Source organism: Galeopterus variegatus, unplaced genomic scaffold (assembly GCF_000696425.1).
Source record: "Galeopterus variegatus unplaced genomic scaffold, G_variegatus-3.0.2 Scaffold5471, whole genome shotgun sequence".
Lineage (NCBI taxonomy): Eukaryota > Metazoa > Chordata > Mammalia > Dermoptera > Cynocephalidae > Galeopterus > Galeopterus variegatus.
The window spans coordinates 21,436-34,322 of record NW_007731582.1 but is presented as its reverse complement, the minus strand read 5'-3'; positions in this window follow the sequence as shown (position 1 = coordinate 34,322).

The window sequence follows — 12,887 nt, the reverse complement described above, 5'->3', positions numbered from 1 at the left end:
AAACTCATGTGGAAATCTGACCCCCAATGTGACAGTGTTGGAAGCTGTTAGAGTCATGGGGACGGATCTCTCATGGATGGATTAATGCTCTCCCTGGGCAAGGAGGGGTAGTGAGTGAGTTCTCGGAGCAACACCGAGGGTTGCAATCCCGTTGCCGGTCCCCGGTCCGGTACGGGGGCAACACTGAGGGTTGCGATCTGTTGCCGGACACGGAAAAAGACAAAAGACAAAAAAAAAAAAAAAGAAATGTATAAAAAGGATGAATAAGGGATTATTCTTTTTAATACAGTACTTTTCAGTGCTTCACTATTGAAGTTAAACAGCTAGAAATAAAAAGGAACCTATAGCTACCGTGGTGAGAGGGAGTTGAGTGAATACTTTGAAGACAGGGCTCTGCCTCCTGTGTTGGGACATGAGCCCTCAGTCTTCTTGGACACGGGCAACTGGAAACGGACTCCTGGCATGGAATGTGAGACTGGGAAAGTGCTGACCTCTCATGGGTGGGTTATAAAAATCCCCATCTGCTCGTGCCGAGGCATAGCTGGCAGTAAGTCGCTTGTTGGAGGAAGCAGAGAGAACCACAGATCCTGAACCCCAACTAATGGCGCATGACAGTGCAGAACACAAATCCACTCTATCCAAATGCATCAGAACCCCCAAGCTCCTTTGAGAAATTGCACAAAAAAAATTTGTTTCCCAGACAACAAATCCTGCAGAGTCAGTGCAGAGGCCATTCAGAAACCACCTTGCAGAGAAACTTTACTAAGTCAGGCCCCATTTAGAACCCTTCAAAAGATAATTACAGTTAAATAGAAGCTCATCAGCAAAAAGTTATAAAATACATGAGAAACTCCACTGCCAGGAAAGAGGATCCAGAGATAGAATGAACAGGGGAAACTTGAAATAGTACCGCAATCCAAAAAGCCATAACGTAAGTACTTTGAAGTGTTCAGACAGACAAGGAAGGAATAGAATATGCAAATCAGAGAGAGAAGATTATAAACCACAAAAAGGCAGGTTTGAAAAAAACGGTAGTGTCTTTTCACTTTTGTGCTGGGACAAACCACTTGGAAACCATAAGTATTTAACTTAAGTGAAAATGTATAGCAGCTTTTTAAATAAGATATAGCTTTAGCTTCTAAAATAAGTAAATCTATATTTTTCATACATATGTGTTTACAAAAAGTAGTTATTGTAATTGTATGTTAAAAAATTTTGCTCTGCTGATTTTTATTTTTTTAAATTAAACTTCCACCAGGTTTAGCTAAGAAAGCAGAACTTCTACCCTAAAGAAATTTTTTTTTTCCTTTTTGTCTTTTTTACTGACCGGTAACAGGATCGCAACCCTCGGTGTCGCGCCCGCACCGGGGACCAGCAACAGGATCTCAACCCTCGGTGTTGCGCCCGCACCGCGCTCAGCCAGTGAACGGGAACCGGTCTCCACATGGGATCTGAACCCTCAGCGGGAGCGCCGCCGTACTCCCAAGAGGCACACTCTCCAGTGCGCCACTGGGCCGGCCCAACCTAAAGAAATTCTTTTGAAAAGTTAATGTACAGGTGTTTAACAAATATGTCATTCAAATTTGTTTTTGTTATAGGAATTATAATTTGTTTCTTTGGCATAGCAGTATTTATACACACACACACACACATATATAGATAAAATATTGTAATAATAATAAACAAACCAAATCATATTTATGTATATATGTATATATATACAATATATGTGTATTATATGTATAAAATACATTATATATGTGTAAAAGAAAGACATTACCTATGTGTAAAAGAAGTAAGCCTCCAAGGAGACCTAACCATCATTACCATATGCACATAATAACATAGATTCAAAATATATAAAGCTTACTGAATTACAAATTCAAACAATTTTGATTTATGTTATTTACAAAATTGACAAAAACTAGTAATAATAATTAGCAAACCAAATCATATTTATGTATATATGTACAGACACATATATACATAACATATACGTATATTCATAATATACACATATATACATATACACATGATACATACATATATACACATACACATTATACATATATACATGTATATATATACAGATATATACATAACATATACGTATATACATAATATATACACATATACACGACATATACATATTTTGTCAATTTTGTAAGTAACATAAACAATGCAGCTCTCTGAGCAAATCCTGGTAGTTAAGCAACGCACGACTGTACTTTCAAAAACCCTTTTGCAGGGCCAGCCCGTGGCTCACTCGGGACAGTGTGGTGCTGATAACACCAAGGCCTCGGGTTCGGATCTCTACATAGGGATGGCCAGTTGGCTCACTTGGGAGAGCGTGGTGCTGACAACACCAAGTCAAGGGTTAAGATCCCCTTACCGGCGATCTTTTAAAAAAAAAAAAAAAACCCTTTTGCAGTATCTTAAGAATATAAGCATACATCTACCCGTTACCAAGCAATTCTGACTCTAGGTATTACCTAATTGAAGTGAAAACATGTCCACACAAAGCTTTGCACTAGAATATTTGTACAGTAGCTTTATTCATAATAACCCCAAACTGGACACAGTCTATGTATCCACTAACAGGAGATGGATAAATACAGTGTGGTATATTCAGACATCAGAAGAAGGGACTTTAATACATACAACCATGTGGACAAATCTTAAAAACATTATACTGAGTAAAAGAAATCAGGTACAAAGTAACATATTATGATTACATTTGTATGGAATTCTAGAATAGGATTTATGGTGATAGAAATCACAACAGGGATTGATTTGGTGGGCAGAGGGGATTGACTGAAAGGAGCAGGAGGGGACTTTCTGCAGTGCTAGAATGTTCCATTCCGTCATGGGGCATGGCCTCCATAGGTGTATGTATATTCAAAACTGATTGAGATCAGTAAATTTAAACTGTATGTCAATATTTCTAAATTTCTGTTTTACAGAAAAACATGAGCTAAAAATATTAAAATAAATTTGTTCAAACAATGTATTAAAAGAATATAACATAGTGACAGCACATTTCATCTCAAAAATGCAAAGATGTTCACTGCAAGTCCAGATGAGAGGCAAAAAATAATCGTGTTAACTTAAAACATCCTGAGGAAAAACATTTTATAATGTTCAATACCCATTCATGATTAATTTAAAAAATTTAGCAACCTAAGAATAGGAAAGCATTTCCTAAACTTAATAAGTATATCTCTCAAAAACCTGCACAATGAAAGTTAAAAAATATTTCAAACTAAGTGATAATGAAAACGTAACAAAAAACCTTGTGGTATGCAGTGAAAGCCATTCACAGAAATACACGAGGGCACTTCAAAAAGTCTGTGGAAATACAGAATTGAAAGATAATATGGAACTTTCCATGAGCTTTTTGAAGTACTCTCATATAGCCAGAAATGCATAGATTAGAAAAGAAGACTAAGAATTAATTATCTAAGCATCTTTCTCGGAAAAGTAAGAAAGTAAACAAGTTAAAAAAAAAAAAGAAGGAAAGACATTATAAAGATAAAAGCAGAAATTAAATAGAAAATAGCATCCCAAATCAAAAAGTCGTTTGTTGGTTTTTTGAAAAACTGTTTATTTGGGGCCGACCCCGTGGCGTACTCGGATTTTTCTTTTTTTTAAAGAAAGAAACTTCCGTAACCTGATAAAAGATATATACAAAAAAATGAACCACAAACATCATACACAGAGGTGAAATGTGTAAATGCTTCTCTCTCAGATTGGGAACCAGACTAGGATCACCACTTCTACTCAGCTTTTTTTTGTTGACAGCTGGCCTATAGGGGGATACGAGCCCTTTGACCTTTGTGTTAAAACACCGCACTCTAGCCAACCGTCTATTCAACTTTTTTTTTTTTTTTTTTTAAAGATGACTGGTAAGGGGATCTTAACCCCCGACTTGGTGTTGTCAGCACCACACTCTCCCAAGTGAGCTAACCGGCCATCCCCATATAGGGATCCGAACCCGTGGCCTTGGTGCTATCAGCACTGCACTCTCCCAAGCGAGCCATGGGCCGGCCCCTATTCAACTTTTTAACCAAGGTCTTAGCCAGTGTGATAACAACCAAGAGTTTTTTTCATAGCTTCTTTGATTATTAATTTGCATCTCTTTTTCTTTTACATTTAAAAATATTGATTCCTCAAAGAGACCTGGTAAGACACATTTTTAAAAAATCAAAAACAAACAAAAAGTTATCCTAGTGATTCCATACAAGTGCTGCATTTAAATCGGGGACAGAACAAACATCCCTCCTCAAAGGAAGCGATCCCCTGCAACGGCCATGAGCTCAGCCTCCTTGGGTCCTGCCAGGGACACGCTGGGCCAGAGTCTGTCGGTTCCAACTGCTGTTTTGTTTCCTGAAGACCTCCCACCCAGAGGAAATTAGAAAATCAAACTTGGCTTTCTCTCATTTATTCCTTGGAGACCAGGTTTAGTTGCTGTTGTTGTTATTGTTTGTAATATTTTCTTTGCTTTGGTTTAGTTTTTCTTATTTTTTCATGTGCTGCAATATTTCGACTAGAAATTTTAAATATTGGTTGCACTTTCTGCATACAGAAATTCAATTGTTATTAAGTATATTTTTAAAAAATTAAGTGGAATCATTGCTACATTTGAAAATAAATGAGCTTTCACCAGCCCCCCCCAAAAAATAGATTTCTAATAACACTATATTTATTTATTTGTTTTATTCTAAAAGATATACAAAATAGCTTCAGACCACCAATTCCAATAAAATACTATTAGAAATAAAACTGCTGAGAAGATTTCAAGGCTTTTTTTTTTTTTTTTCTATTCTTGACATTAAAACCCACCAGGCCCACTTGACTAGCCTAAAAAATAAATAAATAAACAAATAAATAACCCGTTAGGGATGTACTGAGTATTCAAAAGTTAATTGATGTCATTATTTTCTGTGTGCATTTACGTTGCCATTTTCATGTGCAGTTTGGGCATTTGTTTTCATTTGTATTCAATTTTGGGTTTTGCTGTTTAATAAGATTAATCCTAGTTTTTTCAATATTAAAACATTTACATGGTTCAAAAAATCAAAATTAGGTAAAACAAATCCCTCTCTTTCTCCTCTTATGCTATTTTGTTCTCTATTTTTGGTAGCTTTTTTTTTTAAGTTTTTGATTGTCTTTCCAGGACTTCTTTTTGCAAAAGTAATCAAATTTTATCTATCGTATATTTATCTATCTTCTTATTTTCTTAGTTCCCCTTCTTTCTTACGCAAAAAGTAGCGCACTATCCTGTTTTGTATTTTGCTTGTTTTACTTTATAGCACATAATAACTGATGTTTTTATTTTTTTTTAATTTTTATTTATTTGTCTATTTTAGGCAGGGCTGGGGGGCAAGTGAGGACCCCAGAGTTGCTGACATAAATTATTTTTTTAAACTGAATTTCCACTCTCAGTCCCATCCCGTCTTTTGACCGAGTCTAAATAAATTTGGACTTTTTACCTTCAAGATCTTTAATCTTCTCAAACTGAAAGTCTATTTTCACAGTAGAACACAACAAGCACTCTAATTGTCAAATGTGGATTTTTTTTTTTTTTTTAATCTGGAATGATGGTTTGGAGTACACATGAGGTTCGTTTCCCTGTTTAATGTATTCGGTTCTGTTCTTCAGGAAAACTTCTCATGTACAGGCTGCCTCTCCGGGATCGGTCCTCGGCTTGTGTTATTCCTTGGGACACACGGAAGAGTGTGCGTTCTCTTCTGCCACATCGTGGACTGAGTCTTCTGCGCTGTGTCTCCATTCCACATAATGACTCACATGCAGATATGAATTTGGTGGCTGTGATTTGGATCTCAGGCCATCTCTTCCCATCGCTCCTCATCTCTGTCTTCTCATTTTGAAAAATTTCTCTTCTGAATCAGAAAGAGATTTATGAATTTTTTCCCTTTTTGTTAATGTTGTCCAAACAATTTAAGGAAAGTGAATTTCTTCTTGTTGGGCATTATCTCAAGAACCTTTCTACAGTAGTGGAAGATCCTGGCTTCACTGCAAACACAGACGAAAGAGGAAGAATGTTTTAAATATTTTCTGATGATTCCTCCAGCCTTTCTTTGAGTTAGGAGGTTTTAATGGGTCCTCCATTTACTTACGAATTGAGCTCATCTCAGGGAAGGGGTTGATTTCCCTCGGCTTTGCCCCGGGAGGTTGTGCCACTGGGCTGGGGTCTGCCACCTTGTTGATCCGAAGACCTGGTCAGAGTAATAGGCCCAGAGGAAGTGGCCCCACAACGGGTGAGCTCTGGCTTCACATCCCAACTCGACCAGAGTGGCTGCCCTACCCTGTGCCTCAATTTCTCCCACCTACAAAACAGAGATAGAAATAATATTTACTCGTGGTATTATATTTTTTAAATAGACTTTATTTTTCAGAGCAATTTTAGACTCAAAGCAAACTTAAGCAGTCCAAGAGAGGAAAAACACAAACTGTTTTTTCTATGCCTGCATACCACAACAATCAACATAGAAGGTTTCTGTGACCAAATGTGTGGGGATTTCTCCCTGACAGCCGGCAAGCAACCAGTTCTGCAGTGGACACCAGCTGAGTATCTTCTAAATTAAATCTGTTCTGACACTGTCTACTTGTAAGTAGCATCAGATCCCACAGGCTGGGTGTTCGGTCCTCAAGACTGCCCCCACCCCCACTGCCGATGCCGACCTCAAGCCACAGACTGTTTCACCTGCGCTTCTGACCAACTGACTGTGCCTTAGGGTTCCCACAACCCCCTTCTTGGGTTCAATCAAGTTGCTCACAGAACTCAGGGAAACACTTACTTACATTTACCCTTTTATTATAAAGGATATTACAAGGGATACAGATGAATAGATGCACTGAGGTGTGGGGGAAGGGGCATGGAGCTTCCATGACCTGCTTGGGTGCGCCAGCCTCCAGGAGCCTCCGTGTGTTCAGTTATCTGGAAGCTCCCTGAACCCAAGCCTATTGGGTTTTTAGGGAAGCTTCATTACATAAGATGATTGATTAAATCATCGGCCCCTGGAGATCAACCTTGAGTCGCTCTCCCCTTCCCAACCCTCTAATCCTGCCTTGGTCTTTCCAGTGACCAGCCTCCACCTGGAAGTTACTTAGTAGCTGCCAGCCATCCGTCAACTCATTAGCATACAAAAAGACATCGACTATTACTTTGGAGAGTCTAAGGATTTTAGGAGTTGTATGCCAGGAAAGGCACAGGAACAGGATAAAGACCAAATATATACTGTATTTCAAAATATCACGAGTTCCTATATACCTTCTGTGTCCTTGAAGAATCCAGTTTATCAGTTATTTCTGTCATGGGTCATGTCTTTGGTGTTAAATCTAAATATTTATTGCCAAACTCAAGGTCATCTAGATTTTCCCATATTTCACAATTCTAGGAATTATGTAATTTGAATTTTACATTTAGTCTATGATCCACTTTGAGTTAATTTTTTGTGAAAGTCTGTGTCTAGGTTAATTTTTTTGCATGCAAGATGTTCAGTTGTTCTAACACCATTTTTCGAAAAGAATCTTTTCTTCATTTTATTGCCTTTGTTCCTTTGTCAAAGATCAATTGACTGTATCTGTATGGGTCTGTTTCTGGGCTCTCTATCCTGTTCCATTGTTCTGCATGACTCTTCTTTCACCAATACCGCACTGTCTTGATTATTGTAGCTTACAGCAAATCTCGGAGTAGGATAGTGTCAAGGGACCAGACCCTCCTCCCACAACCAGGCACTCGATGCCTGCATCTTAGGGCCTGCCCAGTGACCCAAAGCATGGAGAAAGAGACTGGACCCCCCTTCCCACAACCAGGCACACCCCACCAGCACATCAGGGCCCACCTGGGGACCCAAGATATGGAGAAGGGGACTGGTCTGCCCTCCAACAACCAGGCTCGCCCCACCAGCACCTTGGGGTGCTGCTTGGGGACCTGAGGCTTGGAGAAGGGGACGAGACCACCTTCCCACAAACAGGCACACTGAGCCAGCGCCTTGGGGTTCACTCAGTGACCAAAGGCATGGAGCTGGAGACTGGACCTTCTTCCCACAACCAGGCACACCATGCCAGCACCTCAGGGCCTGCCCAGGGACTCGGAGCATGGAGAAGGGAACTGGACCCCCCTCCCACAACCAGGCACATCACACTAGTGCCTTGGGGCCCACCTGGGATCCTAAGGCATGGAGAAGGGGACTGAATCTCCCTTCCCATAACCAGGCACACTGCGCCAGTGCCTTGGGACCCACCCAGGGACCCAGGGTATGGAGAAGGGGACCAGACACACTCCACAACCAGGCACACCACCAGCACCAAGGAGCAGCCAAAAACATCACCTCCACGTGGGTATTATACCACAGCCACCACAATAACCATGGCTGCCATAAAAGCAGCTAGATGCCACAACCACCACGCAGATGGTCCACCAGCCACTGGAGTGCATTAACGCAAGGAGAGTCACCAGCAGAGATAAGAAAAAGAGGATGTCCCTTTCCACAAAGCCCATTTCAGAGTGACAGAAGAAGCATCTGCTCTATGATAATATTGGGGAACATGAACACACCTCTCGGCATTGGACAGATCATCTAGGCAGCAAATCAACAGAGTAACTATTACTCTTTCAGAGGGAGAGAAGAAATCTAGAGTAATTAGAGGGGGGAGGGGAGAAGGAGAGGAGGATGGAGAGAGATTGAACAAGGTCATACAGAATAATTAAGATTTGTAATAGTATATATGCTAGTAATATTGATTTTATCAATGTGGTAGGATTAGGATTGAGATTATTAATGACTTCAGAGTAGAGTACTAGGGTTGAAAATTCCTCATGTAGGATACTTAAGATTACTGAAAGATGTGAAAGGAATGTGTGTGAGAAGACTGCACAGGTGAAGGTACCCAAGAACCTGCGTGAGGTTAGGTCTCCAAATGAATCAAAGTCCACAAGGTGAGAAACAGGGTTTGAGTGCAGAGAAGACTGGTGAGAAAGGAGCCAAAGATTTTAATAGACAAGGAGAAATGCTGAGGTTCAGTAGAGGGTGGTGATGAATAGGAAGTGGAGAAACAGCCAAATGGCAGAGACTTCAGTACAGAAAAAATGTGGTTGAAAAGGGACATGAAATCTTTGAAAGAGGCTGAGAAAGAGAAGCTGACACCACTTTCAAGTCCTGTTATGACCAGGGCTTGAGAAAATAAGCCTCCATTATTCCAGGGAGAAGAGGTGGATTTGCGTGAGGAGGAGAGCAGCAACTTGCTCGCACACTGTGGTAGGAGCCATGTCTACTTTAGACACTTCCACCTCCCATGCCACCCACAGTGCTGGGACAGTGTAAAAGTGACTGAATTTGTAGACAAAAGCTGGCTGAATTTATGAATTTTTTGACCTAAGGAAATTATATTTTTTATTAGCCAGATCTTCCTAAGGATAAGCCTAGCATACCCCATTATGAAACACCTACATGGAGGGACTCATTACAGCCACGATGCTTTGTGAGATTAAGTCACATGTTACCTATAAGGACTCCATCTTCAGGGGACTATACAAAGAATTACTCAAGGATGCCACCTATGTACTAGAAATAATCCTAAAACTGAAAAGCTCCCACCTAGGAAGAGAGTACAATACAAAGGGATACGCCCCTTTGAGGAATGACAAATAGACTTCACTCAAATGCCCAAAACCACGGGGAATTTTAAATGTGGACACTTTATCTGGATGGGTAGAAGCCTACCCTGCCTGAACTGAAAAGGCCACAGATGTAGCCAGGTTTTTGCTAATAGAAATCGTTCCCCGATTTGGCTTACACAGCACAATACAAAGTGACAATGGACTTGCATTTATTTCTACAATAACACAGGAGGTGAAGGAAGCTCTACAAATCAAATGGAGACTACATTCATCATGAAGACCTCAGTTCACAGGAAAAACCAAAAAGATGAATCATACTTTAGAAGGACTCTAGCTGAAATTTGCCAGGAAAGTCATCTGAATTGGGATAAAACATTACCCATTGCCTTGCTCCATATTACGGTGGCACCTAGAAGTGGACTCAAATCGAATCCTTTTAAAATTGCAAATGGGAGACCCTTCCAAGCCTCTATGTTGAAGATTACCTCTCCAGATATAAAACACGACTTACATCTGAAAGCTTATGTACAACAGTTATGTCAGATTCGAACTATTCTGCATCAGTTTTATTAATTTAAAATGTATTAATTTTAATATTTTTCAGCTGATTCTGTCGAATATTCTTGAAATGTACTTGAATTGTCTACATTTAACAATTTTGTCTCTTCGTTCTTTACCATTTAAACTCTCCTTTTCCAACATTAATGCCATTTTAGTCTTATCAGCTGTTTAGGTTCTCTACTGCAACAATGAACAGGAACGGGATAGCAGTTATCTTTGCTGTGCCCCTGACTTCAATGATAATGCTTCTGTAGGTTTGGGGGAGATATATCTTATTAAGTTGAGGAAATTCCTCTCTGTTCCTAGGTTATTACAATTTTTAAAATAATCATGAATGAGTATTAAATATTACACAATTTTTTTCCAACATTTTCTGTCATTATAGATGAGAAGTGAATTGGTTAATTTCCAATCATTTGTGATTTTGTATAGTTTTTGGTTATGGTTATATAGGTTTTGGTTGTGGTTGTATATCCAAATGATAGGTAACATTTCGTTTCTTCATTAATTCCACCAGTGGTATAACTTCCTGATAGACTGATCCTTTTATCGTTAAGAAAATTTTCTGTTTCTAATAATACTTCTTGACTTAAAATCTGCTTTGTCTAAGGTTTGTATAGCTACACCAGCTATCTATTAGGTACTAATTACATGGCATAATTCTTTCCATCNGAGAGATTGAACAAGGTCATACAGAATAATTAAGATTTGTAATAGTATATATGCTAGTAATATTGATTTTATCAATGTATCTCAATGTTCAACCCCCAAAATATGTATAATCAATTTTGATTCAATAAATAAAATAAATTATGAAAATAAATTTTTAAAAAAAGAAAAAGGAGGTACATGTTCTGCATGAGGGATAATATCCCGTAAAAGGGAGGCCTTAAAAGACAGCCAACCAGTTTTAACTAACCTCCAATGAGAGGGACACAAAACAACCAGCAGAAATCTTGGCATTGTTAAAAGTAGTTCTGCTGCCAGTTAAGGTTGCCATAATGCACTGCCTGGGTCATCAGAGAGATGATTCCCAAACAACTAAGGGAAACCAAACGGCCAACAGAACAGCAAAACAGGCGGCTAAAGAGATGCAGCTACTAGGGTCTCTGACACCTCATGTGGACTTACCTGTCTTTAAGCCCCATTACACAGATCAAGATGAGGAACGTGCTCAGGAATGGGACTTTACAAATACAGACTCAAATTCTTTATGGAAAATCAATACCCATGGAATGATATTACTCCCTGAAGCCCTAGCATACCCCATTATGAAACACCTACATGGAGGGACTCATTACAGCCACGATGCTTTGTGAGATTAAGTCACATGTTACCTATAAGGACTCCATCTTCAGGGGACTATACAAAGAATTACTCAAGGATGCCACCTATGTACTAGAAATAATCCTAAAACTGAAAAGCTCCCACCTAGGAAGAGAGTACAATACAAAGGGATACGCCCCTTTGAGGAATGACAAATAGACTTCACTCAAATGCCCAAAACCACGGGGAATTTTAAATGTGGACACTTTATCTGGATGGGTAGAAGCCTACCCTGCCTGAACTGAAAAGGCCACAGATGTAGCCAGGTTTTTGCTAATAGAAATCGTTCCCCAATTTGGCTTACACAGCACAATACAAAGTGACAATGGACTTGCATTTATTTCTACAATAACACAGGAGGTGAAGGAAGCTCTACAAATCAAATGGAGACTACATTCATCATGAAGACCTCAGTTCACAGGAAAAACCAAAAAGATGAATCATACTTTAGAAGGACTCTAGCTGAAATTTGCCAGGAAAGTCATCTGAATTGGGATAAAACATTACCCATTGCCTTGCTCCATATTACGGTGGCACCTAGAAGTGGACTCAAATCGAATCCTTTTAAAATTGCAAATGGGAGACCCTTCCAAGCCTCTATGTTGAAGATTACCTCTCCAGATATAAAACACGACTTACATCTGAAAGCTTATGTACAACAGTTATGTCAGATTCGAACTATTCTGCATCAGTTTTATTAATTTAAAGTGTATTAATTTTAATATTTTTCAGCTGATTCTGTCGAATATTCTTGAAATGTACTTGAATTGTCTACATTTAACAATTTTGTCTCTTCGTTCTTTACCATTTAAACTCTCCTTTTCCAACATTAATGCCATTTTAGTCTTATCAGCTGTTTAGGTTCTCTACTGCAACAATGAACAGGAACGGGATAGCAGTTATCTTTGCTGTGCCCCTGACTTCAATGATAATGCTTCTGTAGGTTTGGGGGAGATATATCTTATTAAGTTGAGGAAATTACTCTCTGTTCCTAGGTTATTACAATTTTTAAAATAATCATGAATGAGTATTAAATATTACACAATTTTTTTCCAACATTTTCTGTCATTATAGATGAGAAGTGAATTGGTTAATTTCCAATCATTTGTGATTTTGTATAGTTTTTGGTTATGGTTATATAGGTTTTGGTTGTGGTTGTATATCCAAATGATAGGTAACATTTCGTTTCTTCATTAATTCCACCAATGGTATAACTTCCTGATAGACTGATCCTTTTATCGTTAAGAAAATTTTCTGTTTCTAATAATACTTCTTGCCTTAAAATCTGCTTTGTCTAACGTTTGTATAGCTACACCAGCTATCTATTAGGTACTAATTACATGGCATAATTCTT